The sequence below is a fragment of the Amphiura filiformis genome, chromosome 15, assembly GCF_039555335.1.
Source record: "Amphiura filiformis chromosome 15, Afil_fr2py, whole genome shotgun sequence".
Classification (NCBI taxonomy): Eukaryota; Metazoa; Echinodermata; class Ophiuroidea; order Amphilepidida; family Amphiuridae; genus Amphiura; species Amphiura filiformis.
In genome coordinates this window covers 27,562,631-27,588,521 of record NC_092642.1, presented here as the reverse complement: position 1 = coordinate 27,588,521, position 25,891 = coordinate 27,562,631, and the positions used below count along the sequence as shown (strand labels likewise).

Sequence of the window (25,891 nt, the reverse complement as noted above, 5' to 3'; positions counted from 1 at the left end):
TTGAATGGTTTTATTGGGCTATTGAAAGCTTTGTATGGAGTTTCTTCAAAACCTGAAGAATCTCGTCAGTAGATTGTCTCCACTTTCTACTGCGTTTTATGGTACTGAATATGTTTATTGGGCTATTGAAAGCTTTGTATGGAGTTTCTTCAAAACCTGAAGAATCTCGTAAGTAGATTGTCTCCACTTTCTACTGCGTTTTTATAGAGGGTGGTGGAGTTTCTTCAAAACCTGAAGAATCTTGTCAGTAGATTGTCTCCACTTTCTACTGCGTTTTTATTGAGGGTGGTGGAGTTTCTTCAAAACCTGAAGAATCTCGTCAGTAGATTGTCTCCACTTTCTACTGCGTTTTATAGTGGGCTATTGGTTGCCTTCATGCTTTCCTCCCTTTCTACTGCGGTTTTATACCAGGGTTATAAATGCTTTGTTGCTTATTTGGAGTATCTTTATTTACTTGGTTGTAAATATCAGTGGATTATATATCAGTAAATGGTTTAAGCATTGATGCCGTATCTGCTGAATACAAAATGTTCGCTTTGATAGTGTTGGCATTGTTTATTCTTTTGGAGATTTCTAATTATTTAATTGCGGTTAAAAATGCTGTTTTCCAATCCAATCCTCTGTTTGATCCAAAGATGTATCTGTTTAAGATATGCTTAAGATTTGCTTAAGATGAAATTTGGTTAAATGTGATTCAGAAGTCAACTTTTGTTTGTCCAGCCTATATGGTTGGCTTGTACACATTTTTCCAATAATTCGTGTATTTATTGATTTATATGAAGATGATAAATAATTCCAAATGCTTGCTGCAATTAATCATCTCAATGTATATAATTTGTTTAATTGATATGAAATCTGTTATTATCTCAATATAGTATTAATTTCTATGAGATTGTGAAATTATTATAAATAAGCTTATGTGTATTAAATGGTCCTCATGATCGTGGGGGCAATGCGGAGTCTATTCTTTGTGTTGTTGTGCTTTCCTGCTGTCTCGAGACAATCATAATTAATGCTTAATTTATATTGGTCAATATCGCTACAGGCAAAAATTACTATCACAATTAACAATAGTAAATTACTTGATTTCATAAATAATAAGGATCGACCAAGCATCGATGCTCGATCGAAAGATCGAACTAATTTGTTTCTGGTGCCTAACATCTGTGTATTGATATTGAATGGCGTTCATGCAGTTGGGCGCTTATGTGAATTTACGCGAGCGTGAGTTGGGACTTCATTGATGCGCGCAATAACAAACCCGAATAAGCTTAACAAACTTTAGCTGTGGTCTGAGCGTTATTTCTGGAGTGAGGCAAAGGAAAACAAGAGCAGATGCTTTGATTTTCATATTTTTTCCTACACTGCCAAAATAGTTTTTATGATTTAAACATGAAACTTGTCCTGTAGTTTCTCAACATTTTAAAATCCCATGATTTGTGTTTGAATCCTGAACACATTTTTTTGTAATGTGTCATATAACATAACGATAGTAAAATGGACTTTTCAAATTAGTGTAAGTAGATTGTATTGTTTTGTTGTTTTGGTTGGGAGGCAAATTGTGAGAAAATGTGATATTTTGATCAGCTTGTTCCTGACTATTTTGAAGGATTAGATATAATCACCTTTCCCGTTTATGAACTGCAGTTTACAAACGGATGTTTCGCTTGCAGCAAAGGAGTAATAAAGGTCACGCATGTTGTTTTGGGTGCGAGTAGTAAGGTGTAGACTATAATGAGTAGTTGACGGTCTGTAATTGACTGTGTGTAGCGTGGCTAATAAGATACCTAAAACTCTTCATTATCAACGTGGCTGCTCTCTGGCAAAAAATGGATGAAATTTATGCTGAAAACAGTTGTAGAATCTCATGGTTTTTGTTACATGAATTAGAAAGTATCTCACGGGCATGTATATCATAGACCTCAATAAACCTCAAGAATTGCAAAAAGATGAAAGGTCCAAACCAGCTTCAATGGGACATAATGACATAACAATGCTAAATTTGGGGTGAATCATTGGTGATGGATACTCTTATGTTCTGTGTTTTGGGAGGCAGAATTACAGATTGAGAATATCTCTTTAAACAGGTGGATAGGTGGAATAAGCTTGGCAAGATATCTTTGGTAATATAAGGAATCCTAAACTGAAGTTAGGGTTATGTGTAGGGTTTAGGATTAGGATCAGGGTTAGGATCAGCAGGAGGATTAGGATAAAGCTTAAAAGAGATTTTGATTGCAGTAAATGTTTAAATTAGGATTAGGAATAGGATCCCTTATTCCAAAGTTAAATTTCATGAAGGACGCTGTGTGTAGAGGGGGGGGGGGGGAAGGACTTATTTTGAATTTAAATTACAAGACAACATGTTTTCAACTTCAAGCTGAACAGAATCCAATCTATATAAATATACACACAAATTGTATCAGCGCTCATCATAGTATAATAGACAGCAGCTATTATTTAGATAGCACTCAACCGGACCTTCCTGTAGTTTCCTTTCTGATGAATTACGCACTTTACATCATTGGACTAGCTGCCCTCGCTAAGAGCGTGATGAACAACTTCACAAAAAAACAAGGTGCAGCTAGCCTATGCAGGCTACTCATCCGGGCAGAGAGACATTCAATAAATGTCCGCATTGATTAGCCCAGGCTACAACAACTGATAAGGTCATCGCACCATAATTAACCAAATTGGGAGTTACCTGCCGCTGTGCAAGCTTAATTTTCCCTGAAATTCACTGCAAAACACTCATTTTGTCTTCACTTGCTCATTTTGTCAGTATACACTTGTATCCGTTTCATTATGAGATAAAATAGACTCATCCTCAGTGTGAAGTTCCATAACCTTCATTTTACTATTATATATTGGAAGATGACCTCAAGTTGTTGAATATGAGGTTTTGTACCTAATCATTTAAAGGTCATTTTATGAGTGTGCAATGATATTGGGGTTAAAGAACTGTGGCCAATAGATTGTATTGTTGAAAATTCAATAAATGGTTCTATATGATATTGACTTGATACCGGTGATGCAGCAGTATTTATAGAGGTAGTTTGCGATGGAAAAACTCAGAAACGTGCTTGGATATAAGCAAAATCTTGAGACCATATGTTGCAGGATGAAGGGTCATGGCAAATACTGGACTAATTCTATTTATATTTTACCCTTGAGTTTGTGAAGCAATAGAATCAAATTCACTAGATAGACATGAAATTTGACAACCAAAGTTATTTCATATTCAAATTGTTTTTTTGGGTTTTTTTTTCTTTTTCGGAAAATCATACAAATACTGCCAGTTAAGTTCATTCCAACAGTAGCTTTGTCTATGTTAGCTGTCAAAATACTCTTTTGACCTTTTGACAATAAGACATAAAAAAGTTTTGTTTTTTTAAATAGAAAAGTTCTTTCATGCATTTTCAAAAATACACTTTATTTTTTAGTTCATATGCTAAGAAAATACTTCATTTCCTTGATTGAGTTTGCTGAAGATTTGCCCGACATAGTCATTCTCATTTCGCAGGAAGGAATCAGTGCTACCAAAACAAGACAATTCCAAGCTGTTTGTCGTTGACTCACAAATAGTGTTAGCTTTGTATTGAATTTCAGACAAGCAAACATGCTATTTAGAAGGTTATTTAATGATTGGTTTGAATGTTTCTTATAATAAGGATAGTAATAACCTTGATCTTTAAGCTTATTGTCTTTCACATCAATAGAGGTTTGAGCTGTGAGATTAATCACCTTGGGTTTATACAGTCTAGTATAATTATATTAATTGAAAGGGCAATTAAAACCTGGCAGATGGTCTGAAGGTTAACGAGACTAAATCAACAGCTTAGACAAAATTGCTTTTTGCTGCTTTATTAGTTCTGGATGAATTGTCTTTATTTATTTGTGAAATATTTTTTAATGTTAAGGTGAATTTTGGTTACTACCTATGCAATGTAATGCATGCTGTGATTTTTCTCCAGCAAAATGTAAATATAGATAGATATATTGGATTCAATTAAGTTTCAACACTTGTGTATCTTTTGTTTTAGTGAAAACGGTGAAAATGACCCTTATGCAGGACCTTAAGATCATAAAAAGATTCAAATTTCCTATGATTTTTAGGACTTACAGAAAGCAATGTGCCTTTTTGATACCATTTCCTGGATGTTTATGATTTTGACACCATAAATGAGTATTTTTCAAAATGTGCATCAAATTTTGATTCCCTTTCCAGGATTTGTATGCACATCCTGTGCATGCATCAAGGAAGGAGTCTCTGCTAATCCCTTCCCCCCCCCCCCATACATTTAGTCTATTTTGGATCATTTTGCTGTACAAAATATAACATAATCCCAGTATGAGGCATACATGTGTTTTGTTACAAATGTGTTAAAATGAGACAAAACCCTATTAGTGCCCTTATATCCCTTTGATTTGTTTGTTAACTGAAGCGCTATCTGAACATGTCACGGTACTAAAACACTTCTATTTCTATGAATATTCAGTGTTAGCATTCATGTCCAGGTATTTAAGCACTTGCACAGATATGCATGGCACGTTTCTCTATATACAGTGGTTTATTGTAGCCGAGACAATGTTTAACACTAATATTTAGCACTATCCCCAGACTAAGCAACTGTATTTGTGTCGTATTAACACCGTGATTATTTACTTTTACATTATGGCAAAAAATATATACTAAGAACATGGTACATCATTGCCAAGATTGGACTGCCCCGGGCATCTGTGCAATGCATACAGAACATTAAGACAAATAATAGTCCTGTTTTATTTAGCTAGACTTGCCTATGATGGCAAGCTGAAGAGAAGCATTTGTTTAACCATACGTGATGTTATGTAGCTTGCGTGAGTTGGAGAGATATTTGCATTTAGACTGTAGAATGCTATATAAAGAAAGTAATGGAAGTTATCTTCAAACTGTAATGTTGAAATTAGCATCTACTCAGATGATGTGTCCAGTGTGTCTTACTGTTTTTATAATGAGAATATGAGGTGGGTGTAAGTACATTTGTTGCCTTGAACATGTTGAAGTTTATTACTTTCAAATAACATCCATTCTCAAAGCAACTGATTATTTAAAAAAATTAGTAGACGAAATAGCCTAATGAATAATTCAAATAACATCCATTCTCAAACCAACTGATTGTTTAAAAAAATTAGTAGACGAAATAGCCCACTGAATTGGACTTAAAACAGAAATACATTCACATGTGGTAATATTTTAGTGGGTTCTTTTCCTTTTACAAGAAATTTTGTTTGCTTCTGTGCAAGGCACAAAAGACATTCAAACCATGTAGACTTCTCTTGGTGTTCATGTGGCTACCAGAATGCTAGTTGTGGTAGACTTAGTATAAACAGTGAAGATGAAAACAAGGAATATGTTGATACCCTTCATACCATAGGTATTATGGGATAGTTTGAAGGGTAAAAACATATTCAAGGTATGTAAGATAACACTAAAGATTGGCTGAAAATAATTTGATGCAGAAGGCCTACATCACTCACAAAATGAAGAGAAAAATAGCATATTGGTTCAAAGTTATGGAAGAAGCAACTTGCAATGGGTTTAGGCCCTCTGGGTTTAGGCTCTTAAAATTTGATATATGTGATGCTATCAAGCAAAATCAGTCGGAACTCGGAAATATACAATTTTCCGTTTCTTAGGATAGTAAAATCATTAACAAAGCTGCATTAATGCAGAAAACCCCATTGAAATTGGACAACCAGTTCCAAAGATATGAGTAATTTTACAGAGTTTGCAAAACAATAGGAAACAAAAGGAAATACTTCTTTTGTTTGGCTATATCTCAAAATCAATATTTCCGAGTTCTGACTGATTTTGCTTGATCGCATCACATAGGCCTATGTCTGTCTGAAATAGGGTACGTATATACGCCAATTGCATCAAACTAAAATGTTAAATATAAGTATGTGAAATTTAAGATAATATGTTTTTAATTTGTGTTGCAATTACCAAATAGGCAGCCATATTCAGATACGTCCATCTTACGTTAGCGATTTGTTTCACTCGCATCAAAGATTAAGTCAAGCATAGTGAATATTATTGAATAGCTTTCTTCAAGTTGATATGAGATATGTCAAGGTTGTGCTATGCCTATGTATTCATGAGACTCATAGATAACATGTTTGATGCATATATAGCTAGCTAGCCAATGTACTCTCATTTACATAGGAGCCTTGAAGAAAAACATGTAAGGAAAGATGCCATGGATAGGATCATAGCCAAGGTCATGTGTGTGGAGAAAGAATTCTATTTATGGGGATTGAAATTGGAAATGAAATTTTATCACTTTAAAAATGTTGAGAATAAGTATTGTGTGCTTTCATCAGATATTAGTAGGGTTTTTTTTAAACACACTTCTTGTATGCTCTTTGTGTATGGGATTTTCTGTGAGTGTGTTATATGTGTACATGTAATGTAAATTCACAATATGTCATTGTTTCAGTCTTAAATTGGTGCATTCAAGACAAGTCATTCAGCTGTACAAAGCAGACAGTGTGTAATAAGATGTTGGGATTCAAACAAATAAGTCCTATTGAATTTAAAGTATGATCAAACAAAGAGATTTTTTTGTATTTCCAGCAATGTGGAATAATATTTTATTTTGAGAACTGCCGTAAGTCCAATTTGATGCTACCTTTGATATGTCTGGTAGACCAGGCAATATTGATAATTTGATGTACTTGTAATTGATCAGGTAATTTAATGAGATGACAAAATATTTGATTTTAAAAACAATTTTGTTTGGGGAAAACTTCCTGACAGATTAGTATTAATGTAAAAGGACATATTTCTCAGCCCATCACTTGTACAGCTAAGTGAATTTTAAAGTTACTCTCTAGTCCAGTGGGATTGTAGACTCTGTGTCACTATTGCAGCATACATTAACCATTTGCACCCACCATATAAAAACACACAACACATGTGACCCATTCCCTCAAAACTAGGAACCTGGCATTTTAGTTCTTGAGATTTTGATGCAGCGTTAATTTTGATGTACCTTTAATTTTGATACAGCTTTAATTATGAGGTAGCTTTAATTATGACGTAGCTTTAATTATGAGGTAGCTTTAATTATGAGGTAGCTTTAATTTTGTTGTAGCCTTAAAAATTAAAAATTAAGCTTTAAATTGACACAGATTTGTGTTTTTACCACACACACTTTTGTAGATATGGTCCAATTTGCCCAGTAATCTCTAAATATTAGTGTCGATTTAATTATGAAGAATACAGCAACTATTGTTTTCCAAATATACAGCACAGAATGAAGATTAGCAATGATCAACAGGCAATAATTAAATTTACTAAAGAAATTCATAAAGACTGTTATGCGGTGATAAATAACATCCATAAACACCCGAAATTCAATTTCAGTAATTTGACAAAGGTATATGCATCCATCTCAAACACAGGTCTGCCGATATGTTCCATGTTTGCTGGCAACAGGCCACAAAATAAGCTATTCCTGTTGAAATCCACACACCCCCTATGGAAGACATCACCTTAATCTCCCACACAGGGAGTGTGAATTTTAAATGGGGTTACCTGAATGAGTGACTCCATCTTAAATCTACACCCCCTGTGTGGAAGATTAAGGTCATATCTTCCATAAGGGGTGTAAGGATTTTAACTGTAATAGCGCAATATGTGCAATCATGCTGAGTATACACTTCATTACATACAAAGCTAAATATATAAAAAATAGCATGGCATGTGTACATGGCAAATTAAACACAAACATGGCAACAGGGACGGGAGGTGGGATGATAGATTGTTTGGCTGTGTTAGGCAGGTAGATGGACCGTGCAATATGGATAATGAAAATGTGATGGGGTAATTTAAAGAGATGATGAGGGAATATTGATCAAAACGAGCAGGTAGCGGGGAATGTGTGGTGTATAAATATGTAATCAGGAGATATTTTTTACATCATTTATATTATGTGAGCTTTTGATGGTATAATGTGGTGATGATATTGATAAGAGGAATTTCACACTAGTTTTTGTAGCATATTGTACAAATATGCAATGCTATCTTCAGTAGATAACATTGCAGTTGGATCTTTATTAGTTAAGATATATGATCAAGTGTTAATATTGGTAATGATGATCAAGTGTTAATATTGATATCATGATATAATGATATTTAGAAGATAATGTTCAGTGGTATATCACATTGTGCTTAATGGTTTACTGCGCTATCTTCAAAAGATAGTTGTATTTTGTTGTCTTCAGTAGATAGCAAAATGGTGATAGTAGTACAGTGCTATCTTCAGTAGGTAGCAGTATGATATCTTCAGTAGGTAGCAGTATGCTATATTCAGTACATAGCAATACTATCTTCAGTATATAGCAGTTTGTTATCATCAGTAGATAGCAGTATGCTATCTGCAGTAGATAACAGTATACTATCTTCAGTAGATAGCAATAGTACTATCTTCAGTAGATAGCAGTATGCAATCTTCAGTAGATAGCAGTATGCTATCTTCAGTAGATAGCAATAGTACTATCTTCAGTAGATAGCACTATGTTATCATCAGTAGCTAGCAGTATGCTATCTTCAGTAGACAACAGCATGCTATCATCAATAGATAGCAGTATGCTATCATCAGAAGATAGCATTATCTTCAATAAATAGCATCATGCTGCATCATTTAAGTAGATAAGATGATAAGAGCACAGCGCTAACTTCAGCAGATGGCAGTAGAATGCTATTGAAAAATATATTCAAAATAAATTATAGAACACTGATGTCTGCATTAGATAGCAGCACATAGCTATCTTCAGTAGATAGCAATACAACACTATTGTAGTTGATAGCAGCACAGTGCTTTGTTTAGTAGATAACAGCACAGTGGTAACTTCAGCAGATGGCAGTACAGTGCTATCATCAGTAGATAGCAATAGGGCATTTATTCTGTAAAATGAATGAACATACGGACTAACACACAAATTCATGTAAAATGACCAAGACAGCTTGAAACCCTATCACACCACACCATTAAGCATTCAACTCATTTATAGACTCATAACTAATTGCATTGCATGCTTAGTGTTCTCCCAAGTAGACGGTTGGTGAGTGACCCTTCACACCAATTGGTCAATCTCTCATAGTCTGTGCACCTGTTTCTTGAGGCTATTGAACTCGGGTGGATACTATGAAAAGCCCTTAAACATTATAACTGACTGCTTTCTTGCACAATGCTCTATTTTTTATGATTTTTTATTGTAAGCACGGTAGCCTAATATTTTTGAGAGTATAAATTTTCATGAATTTCTTTAGGATCAAGTTAAGAAAGTATAAATCGTACTGAATGATTTAATGAAACAGCTTATGTTTTCCACAAGATAGCAATTAACAGACTGTAATAGTGAATTTTTAAACCATTTTACCTCCCGATAGACAGTTTTGAATTTATTTTTGTAAGTTTTTATGTATTCACATATTCATCTATATATTAATCTATAACATTCACTTATTATGTATTTATTCAAAAGAAAACAGTTACAAATCATGAAAGAATATTTTTAATACTCCGCTGCTGCTGGCAAAAAAGGCTTCAACATAAAAAGATGTTTTCTCAAAATATCAAGAGTTATCTCAGAAACCACTTAACAAATACTAGGCTTGTTTGTACTCATTTTAATGCATTTTTCATACTGATTCCACATATGGCCATGGAAATATTTTTTGAATTCTTAAAGAAAATTTGAAACTTACCGTCTGCAGTCGACACCCATGTGGATAGGGTTTAGTTTCAAAACAGTTTCTAAAATTAGTATTATATTTAGCATTTACAGCCCGCTATGGACTGAAAGAAATTTAAGTTTTTATTCACTTTTAAGTAAAGTATTAATATTCATCTATATATTAATCTATAATTTTCACCTATATATGTATTTATTTAAAAAGAAAAGAGATACAAATTCATAAAAATAGTAAGAGTTTGTTATCATATTTTTAGATGTATCATCAAATCCAAAATATTGCAATTTGGATAGCAATATCAGAAATACGATAGTTAAGTTGGAATTAAAAATTTCCAAACATTTTTTCTCCTTTTCTGTTGAAGATTGTCAGCCAAATTACACCAGGTTGTATCGCAATCTCCAGCTTTCAAAATATCGCCCGCAGAGAAGCGATTAAATAATAGTCAAATTTCTGGAGAGTTTTAATTATAGTGTAATGTAATCTGAGAAAGGGTAGTTTGATAGAAAATGTGTACAATAAGGAGAATTTGTGAAATACAATCTTTATTTGGGTATGTTTTGAAATGCTACTATCATATTTCCATTTTAAGTGGAAAATCTTTCAATTGGGTTTAATTTGTATTTTTGGAATGTGTTAATTCAGACCAGATGATAGCAGTGTGATCAGTACTAAAAAAGCAAAGTGGCGGTAAAATTGTTATTAATAATAATATTTTTGCTATAAGTGGGTGGAGTGTTTGCTATACTAAAAATAGATCATTTTGAAAAATAACAATCGTGATGCTCATATGTGTGCTCATGTGAAGCATGGATAGTCTGAATCTACTTTAAGATGTGTTTAAGGTGGTACTACACCCCTTGATAAATTTGTTACAATATTTTTGCAGTTTTCTCAAAAAATAATAACACACTGGTAACAAAAGTTATGTATATTATAGGGGCAAGGAATCCAGTTACTACACTGGAATTTCAGTGACTCAAGGCAAGCGGTACGTTATTTATTAAAAGAGGTACTGCTAGAATATACATCATTTTTTAACATATATATAATGAACAGCTTGTCTTGAATCACTGAAATTGCATTGAAGTAATTGGATTCCTTGCCCCTATAATATACATAACTGTTGTTACCATTCTGTAGTTATTTTTTGAAAAAAAGGAAAAATTAGTCACAAAATTTATCAGTGGGTGTAGTACCACCTTAAGCTTGATGAATATAGAAATTCATATCTATTAATTGTAACTTTTACTTGTGATGAATATAGATTTTAAATTGCACAAAAAGCTTCACTTTCTATAATGCTCTGTTGAAACTGCTTTAAAATTAACCAATTTTGAGTACAAATAGATGTAAATCGAATAGCGCTATTGATCTAGGACACAGAAGCGTGCTACAAAGAACAAATATTTGCAGTTGGGAGAAAATGAAGAACTGTATAATCACACCAGATAACAAGGTTTGCTCATGTTTGTAGTCGTCCAGATTTGACGGCTTAGTTTGAAAATTGTACTCAAGTTTTATTTAATGATTCGTAATTTTCAGTACAACTACATTTTACATTATTTCTCGAAGTGAAGGTAGCAAAATTTAAACCCATTAAACTCTATATTACAATAGTGTGCTATATAGTGGGGATTTTTTCGTAACATTTTTAATTTTGTGCTCTTTGTGGTTAATTTTCAAAACTGTGAATTTATATAAGCCCATTAAAATATTTGTTACCCCTATATATTTATGTGTAGGTGTTTAAAACGGTGAAAACTAAAAAAGGCAAAACTGCACGAAAAGTTAAAATCGCAACAAAATAATACTGCTAAATATCCCATGATACAGTATTTGCATCATAAACAAATGCAATCAATATTCACTTCAAATTGGCTGAAAAATAATGACACCAAACTGAAGATGTTTGTTGTTAATGGATTTGACCTGCCAAAGAAGTAATGAACTCTGAACATATTCACAGGTTGGTAGTTGGTTGGCTATGCACTTTACCTTAATGTCCTCCTGATAGAAGCCTACCATGAGTGATACTCTAATGATGAGGTTCGTGTATGGCTTGGGTTTTCTAAAATATGGTCCCCTCACAGAGTGGGTTAATACCTTGGTTTGGACACAATTTTAAGTCCGGCCAAAATGCATACTACATTTGTACTAGGCATGATATTACTTGTTGGGATATAATATCTGGGTGTATCTTGAAAGTATGGATGGTAAAAGTAAAATTTAAAAAAAATCAATTTTGTGAAAAAGAAAACCTGTTGACTACACCTAATGGTTAAAATCATGTACATGTAGACTCTTTCAAAGCTGATACATCTATTTGACTTGTCTCACATTGAGTTTGTGTAAGAGAATAGCTCATTTAATAATGGCAGTTGATACATATGCAAGTTTTTCTTGAAGTCAGAAGAGGTTGTGTACTCTATGGGTTAATTAGTAACTCCTAACCTCTGTTTACATGAAAGACATTCCCCCGTCAATGACACGCTGAAAAAGATGAGAAAATGGTTGAACCGATAGATAATTATGTGTTGATGGAGGGATGAGGAAAGCAAATAAGAAACCAAATGAAACCTGAAGTCTCTAAGAGAGAGAGAAAGCAACATTCACTATACCTTGTGTTGCATCAAGTTTGGTAGTGACGTCACAGCATGTTTTAGGTTGCATTGCTGTGAAATGCGCTTGTTTTTGCTGTTTTTGGAATCTATATCATGATACTTTCATGTGTAAAGATGACACTATCACAACACATTCTCACATACATAGATGCATTTTGACGTCACTACCAAACTATGGTACACATGGTATAATTAGTATCAGGCAACCATCTCAGACAACCACAATTAGAATCTGAATTTGTGAAGAAAAGAAAGAGCATTTATCATACGACTAAAGGAAACATCAAAGAACACTGCTAGCCGAAAATATTTTCGTATCTAGTCAGTGAGTGTGTTACTGCGTACTTATGCTTTATATCTATGAGAGTGTATTGTGTAAGCATGATACGCGTATACGGCGAGATGCGCATATAAAGGCAATTCATGTGTACCGAGCACGTAAAATGTGCGCAAGATGTAATACGTGGCACTATCATCCATTTTTTGTAATGTTTTTCCTTTTTTGTAACAAATAGAATGCTTAAAAACTTAATCATTTCAATATTTAGAATGACATACTGGTCAATTCGATAAATTTGTTATTACGTTCAATGTCGGTATAGTACAGGAAATTAGCGTGCGCTCAGTGTCATTACTGAGTTCAGCCTTCGGCTTCATCCACCATGACACTTTGCGCACAATAATTTCCCATACCTCCGCTTTTCCTAATAACTAATATTATCCTCTAAAATTAACCAGGCAATTTGAGTTAACAAACATATTTCTCAGTTTGTATAGACACCTAAATCTTTTTCATAAATTTTACTTCTGTATGTTTGTATGTATGTAATGTATGTATGTTTTATTCCAAGTCTATTTTAGACAGTATAGTACATCGTAACCATAGTAACCGAATCAGACTGTAAAATAATTGGACAGTATATTGATACCTTATTCCTCACCTCGCTTGAGGCATAGAAATATCACATTTCCTGCGTCTCTCCAGGTTTGGTAGAAATTTGTAATCAAAGACAAATATTATCATGAACATGCCTGCTACAATTTGGAAACAAAAGCCCTCTACCATGTTTAAATGTTCTGTTTGGTTTCGCACAAATACTGTTTAAATTCAGACACCAGAGATGCGTCACATTTATTGCATTTAAATCTCAGCTTTGCATAAAATGATGAACAGCATATTCAGCGCTGAAATGGGAGAAAAAAATGATACATTTGTTGGCTATGTGACATCTGATAAGATCTTGGATACCTGTCAATCACGCACACATACGCCTCAGGGGAGGGCGCCACAGGATGATGCCAGCAACCAATCACAATTGTCATGGGTCATTAGAAATAGTATTTTTGGTCAAAAATATAGATTTTTGTGCAAAAGGGCATTTTTTTTATAAAAAGGAGGCAACTGAGCCGGATAATGTTGCTGAAAATGATAAAAATTGGGTCAAGTAAGCAAGCGAGTCGATAGATGCTTTATACTCATCAGTAGTCGTAAGAAGCACATTTACCCATAGGAATTAACATAGGCGTCAAATGCAAATGAACAACCAAAACATAGATTTGGATGAAATGATTACTCACATTATGCGCTGTTGGCCCTTGCGAAGTTGAAGTTTATGCTGATATTGTTCCGTGGGTATACACATATGATTTCTGTATCATCGTCTTGCTTATGGGAGTGTATTGCCGAGACCTATCACCTGATTTTCTTTTGTATTAGTTGTATTTTAGAATCCCTGAGGATGTTGTTGAGTTGTAGGATGGAGTTGTTGAGGTCTAGGCATAGATGTTTAGATAAGCCAACAAACCTGCCAGGAACGGTGTTGTTGAAGCACTGCATAGTTCCGTCACTTCCGTGTTGTTTTGTCATTTTGACATTCGATTTAATCAATTTAGGAAGAGAACCCTGCAAGAATTAAACAAATTGGTAGAAATGTGTATGTCTATCACATGCTGCGATAATTTCTCTTTGCACTTGATATTTACACTAATTGGAATAATTACAAATAGATTTGGCCTCATATCTGTCATGGTATTTATATATCTTTTCTGTTGAGAGAGACAAGAATAAGCTCAATTGCATCATACGTGCCAAAACTTCATAATTCTTAATTTCTAAACACCAAAACAGGATTCTTTACAGTAATTTGTGAATTGCGTATCAGCATTATTTTGTTTCACCGTTGTTATACTTGTTAATACTTTTTAAATTGTTATTAAATAATTTGATATCTTCAAATATTTTAATATGTTTTTAAAATGTTTTAAAATTGTTATTACATAATTTCCGGTTGGTGTTGTTGTTTATATTTTACTCTTATCTACTTCATGGATACCGTTTTAAATTATGCAGTTAAAGTATGTCCGTTTAGTTGAGCATTTGTGTTCTCACTATTATCATACATTCATAGCTAAGTTACTTTATTGAACTAAGTATTTCAAACCTGCTAACTCTTTCTTACCAAACCTTCATACATTAACCCCCTGGACACTACTGGTCATCTGATAGCATTTCTGATTGGTTGATAACTTGAAATGCTCATTTCAATTGCCAATTATGACTAGACTTCAAACTATTTATGGTGAAACTTGCATTTGCAGATGATCTTATTAATACCCTCCTTGATTGGTTCAAAATTGGACACAATATTCATTTTGGCCAATCGGCAGGTAGTTCACATGGAGTTAAAGTAATTCCTCTCTCTCTCCTTAATTCTTGAAATTAAATGGGGTATTATCACCATCATCCATCCTATTCCAAGCACGTAATAAACAATATGGTGATGTCTTCTCTCACTAACACACACATACCATCCATCCAATTTACCCAAGTGATTTTCTTATAATAGATAAAAGGTTTTGATGACTTTTTTTCAACTACCTACTCACAAACTAAGCTTATTTGTTTCACTTCTTCAAGACTCTGACAAGCTGTATAATGTTAAAATTTGTAATTTGTAATCAAATTTTGAAATATTACATATTTTCTGTAATTTGTGAGTACATTTAAAAAATCCAACTAATCCTTTTCATCATGCTAAGCAACTTCCGTATGAAACTTCATTTGCATTAGAATGATTTTGGAATGCAAATTACCGAGTATGAGTGACAGAACATCTTGAATGTTACACTAGGGTTCCACAACATGCTCATCTATCAGGGCACAGTTTTTTAACCCCAATACATTTGTACATTCATTGAATGACCTTATGAAATATGGGTACAAAAACTCATACTCTGGAACTTGATGTCAAATTTTGTACTCTGAGTGTGTAATTGAGGTTATTGAACTATGCAGCTGGGATAAGGCCATTGTGGTCCATAGTGCTACGTACTCAGTGGAAAGTGAAGTACCTGCCAAGGTTGCGATAAATATGTCTCGATTTCATAATTTCTTCCTTCTTTTTTTTTTCATTTTTCACTTCTACTTTCTTCTGTATCTGATAAGAGTGATTCATTTCCAGCGTGCGAGACCCGAGAGAATTTGTCGAAGGCGCCTCTTGCAAATGTGGAGCCTTCTAGATGTAAAAGTGATAGTCCTTTGCCTTCGTATTCATAATTCTAACACATAGGAAATATACTGTATCTTTTTATGTGGTGATTTTAGCCATTTCTATGCAGTGATTGTTAAAAGCTGGATTTATAAAATGGTTAAAATTTATATTTTTTGCTGGGAAAGTTTACAGATTTATATTTTCTGTAATGTATTTGAAATTGTCATTAAAAATGCATTGGAATGAGTATAAACATGCCTAGTATTGGTTCATTTAGATCTTAGTATTAAATATAAACAAGAAATGTCTTTAAAAAAGACAATGCCATGGATTAGATTGAGTCATAACATGTGGAGTTAAGCAAGGGCTAATGCAATATTGTATTGGGATTTTGAAATTCCGATGGGATTGGATCAGCATATTGAGATCAGGTAAGGATTAAAACCTGATTTAGGATGGGGATCAAGATTACGCATGGGAGAGATTCATCACCAATCCTACACCTGTCATGGTTTTTGTCTGTTTATAGTTACTGAATTTGTAATCGATCGGTAAGTGACTAAGGGCATTGTAATATTATATCATCAACTTCAAATTATCAAAAGCAAAGTTCACTATGTTTTCTGTACAGTTTGGTGAACAGTGCACCTGTGGATGGTGCTCATGTTGTAACTCTATTCTATGTACTGATATGCTGTAAAATCCTTCAATTCTATTTTTATCAATTTGGAAAGAAAAAAACCTAATGTGACGAAAAAATGTTGCAAATTTTATGCTGTAAAATCCTTTAATTCTATTTTTCTCAATTTGGAAAAAAAAACCATGTTGCAAATTTCCACTGTACACTTTAGAGAGTGTCCCCAGGGGAGCACCAATATTTCAAACAAAATTGGCAGCAATGATATTTTTTGAACTGAAATTTTGCATTTTACTTCACAAAATTTAAGGTGTCCACAAACTGAAGTTACTCACTCTACTCTTGGTCATAGGCTAAGTTACGAAAGTATCCCACAATACATCATTTACTGCTCATAGAAATGTGGCAGACTTTGGTGGTGACTACAATGTTCAAACCAGTGTTGGGTCCTGAAAGCAATGCATTGTGGGATGCGGTGAAAATCTTCTTTTCTTTGGTCAGTAGTCATACTGGTCAATTTTCTCACTCCACATACGTCAGCTGTACATTATCATATCAATTTATATCCAGTGCATATTAGCCCTGACCACCCGGCTGACATTTGTCAAGTCCAAAAGTGTCACTAAAATTTCAAAAATTAAAGAATTTTACATATTTATGATAATATTTGGAATCTACATTAAAATGCATTCAAATGAGTACACACATGCCTAGTATTGGTGCAGTGGTTCTTGATGTAACTCTAGTAAAGTTTTGAAAGAGTTTTGGAATTGACAGACTTTTATATAGTGTGGAATTTCATTTCTGTATGTATTTTTATCTCTTGTTTATATCTTTCCATATCATCACTTAGGTGGATGAATCGTTGAGTCGTATTTCAAATTCTAGATGAAGTAATCCCAAATAAAGTGACATTTGATATCATAAGTGCAAATAAATCCATAAAGTAAATGTGTTTTCAGCGGTTATCTTCTTCTGTTCCGGCTTTCGTAAAGTAGGGGGATTATGTACCATCATGTAGATGTTATTTTTCACCTTAAAAAACTTACTATGTTGTCGCTAAAATTGTCTGAAACAATGGCCGTCGGCATTGCATTATCAACTTGCGCCTCCAGTGTGTAACAACAGAGCGTTAAAAAGATGCGTGGGGGGTTGAAATGAAGAATCGGTAGCCATATTTAAGTCAAGTGACAGCGATGATGGATGAAGCGATAATGAAGACATAGCAAGGATGATTATTATTTGACTGTTTCTGGTAGAAACTCAAGCCGTTAGCTAAACACAATGCGACACCATAGTTAATGATTGGCAATGTTGATTCTAGGATCACAATTCAAATGAGACACTTTGGTAGAAGTGCCTTGTTCTAGACAATGCATCGGGTGGGCATGAAAAAAAGTGACACATGTAACAGGCTATTCAAATATATGTACTCATGATGCAAAAATTCACACCTGTGCCAGTTAAGTACAAAATCAATGCTATCCAAATTGGTTCAGGTTTTTTACAGAAAATTCTTTGAGTTTTAGTCCGTATAGAAATCATGGGAAATGAGTCAGTGCTTCAGAATATGTGGAGTCTCCCATGCGAGCACCAAAATTGTGACAATTATGTCTATATTTGGAGCAGCGATGTTAGATATGTCACCCTATTCTAGCAAAATTACTCTTTTTGGAAGAAGAGTAAGGTTTTCAAGGGTTAGGCTCCATCTAAAACAAACATCAGCAACCCTGACTCGACCTATCACACTTTACAGGTATCATGGCGGCCACAGGGTCCCATGCCACAACCTTAGAATACTTGAAGCCACAGCTGCAGTGCAGTACCCTTTTAGACCATATCCAGGCAAACAATCACAGCCAGGATTCAGCTTTTTAAGTGATAACAAATCTTAGCAATGAGCAGTTAATTGCTGAGGGAAATTAGAAGCCAATGAACCCACTGAGACTCAACACGTATATAACCACACATACAAGCATCAGAGTGTGATGCCCTACCATACAAGTGCATTTTTTTTTTCAATATAACATCATAAAAATTCCAGATGCATTATTTTTATATTTACACACTAACTCATAGCTATTCTTACCTAATCATGGCTCTAAGCAATGCCACTTTCACATTATAGGAAGATTTTTCCCCTCATCAGTATATTTTTTCTCCAAAAATCAAACAAATCCATGTTTTGATAAGAGCTAAGTTGACAAAGCCTGGAGGCTTCAGTATACGATCCATTTCTATTAAAGATTATCTTGACAGAAAAATACCGTTTCGTAAGCTTATTTGTCTATTTCTAGTCGTTTTAAGACGGAAGTGTCGGAGACAACATATGGGTCCTCTAATAATCTCCTTGTATTTGCTGGTTGTTATAATGTGCAAAGGAAGCATAGGAGCTCATATTATTTTAGAGCATTGTTTTTGGTTAACTTTGCTGCAGACATCAAATATGCAATTTAGCCGTGCTAGCCTGTTTTTACCTGGTTTGATATATGCCTGAAACTGTTTACTGAGAGGAAGAAATGAGAACATGTTTAATATTGAGGGTAAAAAGTCACAATTTTACAAAAATCTTTTTGGGGCAAAGTCTTGATATTTGTGAAAATATGTGAATTTTGGTACAAAACATGGTTTTCAGTGGGTTTTTTTCAAGGCCAGTTTTCATGCCTGAGATTAGCATAATGTTAGGCTTATGCTTGGACTGGCAGCCACTATAAAGTTGCCTGGATTCAAGTTTGTATGATTTAATTAATATTATCTTCAGTAGATAGCAGTTAAATTTACTTGTAGTCAGTTTTGTATGATATACCTAGTGCTGTCTTCAGTAGATAGCAATTTAAATTGCACGGACTCATGTATGTATGATATAATTATATATTCAGTAGATATCAATTACAGTTGCATGGATTCAAGTTTGTATGATTTAATTAATCAGTTGAAGTTACTTTTGTTCAAATTAGCGCTGTCTTCAGTAAATGGCAAATTAAAGTTACCTGGATTCAAGTTCTATTATATAATTAATGCTATCTTTAGTAGATAGCAATTAAAATTACTTGTATTCAAGTTTGTATAATATAATTAATGCTATCTTCAGTAGATAGCAATTGAAGTTTGTGTGATATAATTAATGCTATCTTCAGTAGATAGCACTTTTAGGTTGACTGGATTCAAGTTTGTATGATATAATTAATGCTATCTTCAGTAGATAGCAATTGATTGAAATTTTATGAAACTTCAGTAGATAGCTATTAAAGTTGCTTGTATTCTGGTTTGTGGGATATACTCGGGTTTTGAATGAGCAAACTTCAATCAAAACTAAAATTGTTGTGTGGGGTGTTTTCCTATGTTTTGTATTGTATTGTAGATTAATAAGAGGTGGAGCCATTATGTCCTGTGCCATTATTAGGCTGTCACCTGTTTTGCATAAATGTCAAGTTGTGTGCCACGAGCCAATCACAGACCACGGTTCTGGTTGCGTTGGCCATCTTCTCAGAAATTGCCCGGGAAATTTCACAAGTTGTTTTGATACCATCGTAAGAGGTCATGCAAATTTTAAAATCCATAGGACAATGAATTAGTGCTATCTTAAGTAGATAGCAAATTGTGCTCATAGTTCGCATATGTAAGTCAGTCTAGAATTATAAAAACATCAAATTCACACCTCACATTTCCAATACAAATTTGTACCATTATAATCCTACTAAATCCAACCTTAAGTCCATTTAACCTCTGACCCTTTTCAAAGTATCCCTAACCTAAATCTGTACCCCTTGTGCACACTTAACGGATGTAATATTCAAGAAATAGCTTTTTGGTCTGCTGTATGCTTGCCCCAGAAAACAGATATAAGCAGATCCCCAAAGAATTTGCTCTATGTTTCCTGGTCAATTGCCTGAAGGCGCTGACCCATTTATATTGATGTAAAGTAAAGAATATGTATGTTTTTTTGAAATTTGAAACCTACATTTCCTTTATAGATGTATTGGGAAAATAAGATTTAAGCTTGCTGACTTTCAACCTTGTTGTGGAGGCTTATGAAGTGGAGCAGGTCATGAATGTATTAAGATTTTTATCGTCAGATATACCAGTCTGAAGACGTACATGGATCAATCATAGGATGCAGGCATAGGGACAGAGGGAGTGATATAATTGGGCTATTCTGTTTGAGATCCACACCCCTATCGAAGAAGATGTGGATCAATATAGAATGCAGGCAAAGGGACAGTGGGATCGATATAATTGGGCTATTCCATTTGAGATCCACACCCCTATGGAAGAAGATGTGGATCAATATAGAATGCAGGCAAAGGGACAGTGGGATCGATATAATTGGGCTATTCCATTTGAGATCCACACCCCTATGGAAGAAGATGTGGATCAATCATAGGATGCAGGCAAAGGGACAGAGGGAGCGATATATTTGGGATATTCCATTTGAGATCCACTCCCCTATGGAAGAAGATGTGGATCAATCAGAAAGCAGGCAATGGGCAGGGAGTGATACATTTGGGATATTCCATTTGAAATTCACACCCCTATGGAAGATGGCACTACTATCTCAATTCCATTTGAATTGTATGGTCACAGAGAAGATATCTGATACTTCCCACAATGCATTTCTTCCATTTCAATATCCTGTACTGATTTGCTATCTGATGCAACATGGGTCGATAGTGACAAAAAGTATCTCAGTGAACAGAGCACATGTAGATTTTACAAAATATGTTTATTTCTTGACTATCGACCCATGTTTACCCAGTTTATGCTCAACATGACAGCAAAGTGAACCTGTACAATTAGTAATGGAATGAGGAGATATATCATGTTGCAAAGGATTCTGGGAAGGGTAAGATATCTTCTCTGGTATGGGCAATCCGTTGGAACATTTGGTCCGGTGCATATCAGAATCCAGATGAAAATGTGAAAAATTATTCAATCTAGTATAGTCACCCCTATGTGTTGAAACTTCAAAATCTTCCTCACCTTTTCCACTGTTTTGGAACGAAATTGTTGGCTATGGAATAGTTTTAGCTGGAATTTCAAATCTTCCTCAAGTTGACATGGTTTTTATTTGGAATTGTCCATTGGGAGGTGAATGAAGGAGAGAGATGGGGACAGACAGATAGATACACAGACAGATTAATGATAAAGAGGGACAGAAATAGAAAATGCTTCAAGATATTTTGTCTGATTTGAGATGGTTTTGAAAATGTTGAAGAAAACAAAAAGATTGGAGAAGTTACTCCTTCTTCTTGAATTTGGAATTCACTTGTGTAGGCCTACGTAATAGAATACTAGTGTAAAACTATTTTTTTTTATTCTTTGATACTTCAATAGTTTTTCAATTAACATATATAAAAAGGTTAAGTTGGGCATCAAACAGAATACCAATATGATTAATACTTTCCATCTGATTGAGGGTAGTAATTGTGTACCTTAAATCTTTTTTTGTGTGTGTTTTTGTGTTTTTTTTTTTTGTTTTTTTGGTACAATATGAGACTTGTATGCTATACTATTAACTCTTCTTGGAATTCAAAGCAAGTCCACACATCCATAACCCATCCGATTTGCATCCTACCTGCAGGAATTTCCACTTTCTTGAATTTTGCATATTTATACATAAAGTGAGCAAGGTCAGTCGTGACTTTCCCATACAGACTCACACACAATATTACCAAGTGCAAGTGTAACCTGTTAAACCCAGCTTATTTTCAAGTCAGTAATCAATTACCATGTATAGAAGTTTTGCAACTGACTTGCAAATAGCAGAAAACTGTGTCAAATCACAAGATATTAGTAATCAGTAAGTGTTACTGGAGGTCAAACGTGACCCGTCCAATTCAATCAGGTTTTAGCATGCAGCTCTAGTTTGCATTTGAGTTATGCTGGTTGGGTCAATCTGGGATTTTTATTTTATGTCAATTTTTTATTACAAATGTATGAATTTTTAACTGAGTTTTCTGCTTTATAAGAAAAAGTTAGCTATTAGCTATTGGCCATATTTCATTTCATTTTATTTCATTTTCTACTTCTTTCAAAAAGTACTCATGATTTTCCCCCGATTCATCACCTGATAGATCGCTAACTTAAAAAGTCCATATAAATTCAAGGATGTTCTTTGAGATAGTAAGTTACAAAAGCATATAAGAACAAGACTTTATAACAATATGTATTGCTGACAAAGACATAATGGGTCTGAAACATGGACAGCAGCCTTAAGTACCTGGAACGGAAACCAAAGACAACCCAAAGAGCATTGGAAAGAAAGATGCTTTACAATTACATCAGCCCAACCGTACATAATGGCTTAATTATTGAACTTCGATCTGCAAGTGCAACAGTTTATTTCTCATTGTTACAGACAGTTCAGAGTGGGGGCTCTGAGGTGACTGGACCCATCCCGGGACTCATCCCAATTGGATGTGCATGCATTATTAGCCTGGTTGATTTACTACATAGCAGTTGATCCATTCTCTTATACCTTTTTATATTTCAATCCTACTGGGCAAAACCAATGCTTTTTAATATGAAACTGTCCCGCTATATACAGCAGTAAGTGAGCCCTCAAATTGAGACTCAATTTCACCTCAAATATGTTGATATGTTGATGAGGTCTTAATGAACATTCCACAGCCAGCTGTAGCCAACAGGTAAGCTTACCAGTCAACCATGTCAGCATCTCACTCCACACACATATCAATGTTCTATTTTAGTCAAAACAATGCGAAAAGGTCAAAATACTACAATAACTTTCCAATGTAATTCCATGCCATATTCTACGTGACCCCTACCTGGCTGCTGTTGGTTTGTTTTGCTTTCCCCCAACTGTATAAACAATAGTGTGTCATGGCCTGGGACTACACCATGTAATTGCCAGCCTTGCACATGAATGAACTATGTGTGGTAGCTATGGTTGTGCATAAACAAATCATTATTCTATGTGTATGTTTATGCATATAATTGGCAGGCCCAGAATATTCCTGTGCATGCATTGGATATACCCATGAACATAAATATTTAAAATATATCATTAAATCACAAATTTGCAAGACATGTTATTTAAATTGAAGATGGTGGGTATTCAATAATAAACACACAGGTCAGGCTAAGCTAAACTAAACAAATAGCCTTTTAAAGGAGCATTTCAATTTTGTGTTCCACCGCCTCTGCCCCTCCCCCTCCTCCTCCCCCTCCCCTCCCCTCCCCCCTTTTCTTTAATAAGGTTAAGTTAAAAATTTATACCACTGGAAACCTCTGGCTATATAATGTTTATGTACAAAAAATTCTTGCATATTAATTTGTTTAGCAAAAATATTGCCAATTACATTCTAATATACCAGAATGTATTCAACACAGAGGCCTATGGAGCAGTGTAATACACATAAATGCATAACTCACAAACGCAAAATCGGAATCAACTGAAATTTTGGGAATTGTGATTTTTCCGTAGATATCTACTGAAAAATGTCATAAAAAGAGGATGCTAGGATCACAAAATACTCCTTTAGCAGTTTAGGACAAAATGAGACTTTCTTAATCAAATGGTATGTACGTCACAAAGATGTGTAAACCTAGTGGATGTTGTAATTGGGACAAAATGTATTCAAATCTTTATTTTTTATTTGTAAGAGTCCTAGAAAGAAAGCTACCAAATTTCTTACATTGCTGTTTTGAATTGTGGGTGACTGGTTTGCTTTACAAAAGTTATGGAGTCTGTAGTCTCATCTGTAGAAGTGCTTGAGTATTAAATGTTTGTTTTCATTCAAGAGGAGTACATTCCTCCATCATGCTGGGAGGAGTTTGCGGTCATGTTTATTCCTGTCTTGTCAATTTTAACACTGTATAATTATGACTGGAAAATGACAAAATTAGGTGTCATGCTGAGAACAAATGTCTTCCGAGGTATTTTCATTAGTCCAGGTAGTTCAGTCAGAGTTTGGTGCCTGACTGATTGATGGTACCAGTTCAAGTTCCTCCAGTGATTTTGTTTCTTGTTAGCTTGAAATTCCCATGGGCATGGAACTTATTCCTAATTGTACTTATTAGGCCTGTACAAAACTCAGGGAGTTGATCCTGGCTGTGGTGGTTATTATATGTAGGTTGGCTAGGGTTTGCACCTGTATACAGCTGCATAGGGGATAAAGCATAATAACAGGCAAATTGCAAAATGAGAAAATGATGATGTCAAGCCATCAAGACACAATTTAGTTTCATTGACCAATAAATTTAGAAATTTCAATTTTCATGAAGAAAATATAAAGTTCCATCCTCATCATATAATGTTCAGATGAAAAGATAATCCTGCTGAAAATTATACCTCCCAAAGATGGCAGATATAAATCACCCTCATGAAAATGGATACATTTTAAATGCAGTTTAAACAGCTAATAATGCCAGCACGGACTGGATATGTGTTGATTTAGTCCTACTGTCATGCTACTGTTTCTCTTGACATTAGATGCAATTTCAAAACAAATAAAATATTGAGTTTCAGAGGAAGTGTTTCCTTTACAGGTGCAACAGATATCCGGAGATTTGTAATTATAGGAAGGGAAAAAATAAATAAAAAAATGATTAGTTTGTGTGTCTCACAAGGTGCTATAGTTTTGTGTTGAGATAGTAAAGTAGAAGTTGGGTTATGTTTTAATACTGGTGAAAGGGGGTTGCAAAGTTTTTATCAGAAAGTAATGTGTAGACTATTAATATGAGGCTTCTGAGTTGTCTTTATAAATTTGTGTCGTTCAATTTCTGTGAAGTACTCAGATCGACGCAACCTCTATATGTGTTTTATAACTTGTGCCGTAAAACCCCGTCTACAAGCATATATAGTGTTTTTTTATAAAAGCTAAATTAATTCGAAGCAAGGGTTAATATACCAATACAATAGATCGGTCTTAAAATAATACTTGTTTGTATATGCTTGGATCCGTAATTTATTTGCTCAAACTCCATTTAAATGGCGACTGGATTAATGTAGCTTTCATCAGAAGCACACTATATGCTTGTAGACGGGGTTTTACGGTATTACAATAATTATTAAAAAGAAAAAAACAGAAAGAAAAAAAAACAGAATCAAATCAGCCAGTATTAATGAGTCTATTAATTGCCTAGTATTACTTGAATCGTCACATAGACTCGCATTAGTCTAATTAAGCTTATTCATTTCACACCGATTATCATTTGTATTTGTTTCAGTAATATATGTATATTTGCCCCATTTATGCGGTAATGTTTGTTCTCTGCATCAACCCTCGCCACACAGGTGTCCACTGCAGATAATAAGTTCAAAATTTCAGAATTGTACATTTTCATATCCATATTTGGAATCAAATGCATTTAAATGAGTACAAACAAACCTAGTATTGGTTCAGTGGTTCTTGAGATAGCGCTTGATATTTTT

The 25,891-nt window shown here is 34.3% G+C and overlaps 1 protein-coding gene across 1 annotated transcript in view; it reads left to right on the top strand.

Annotated features, from left to right (window-relative positions):
• The window catches only part of LOC140171447 (chondroitin sulfate proteoglycan 4-like), a 273,253-nt gene that overhangs the window by 230,421 nt on the left and 16,941 nt on the right, over positions 1–25,891 (top strand).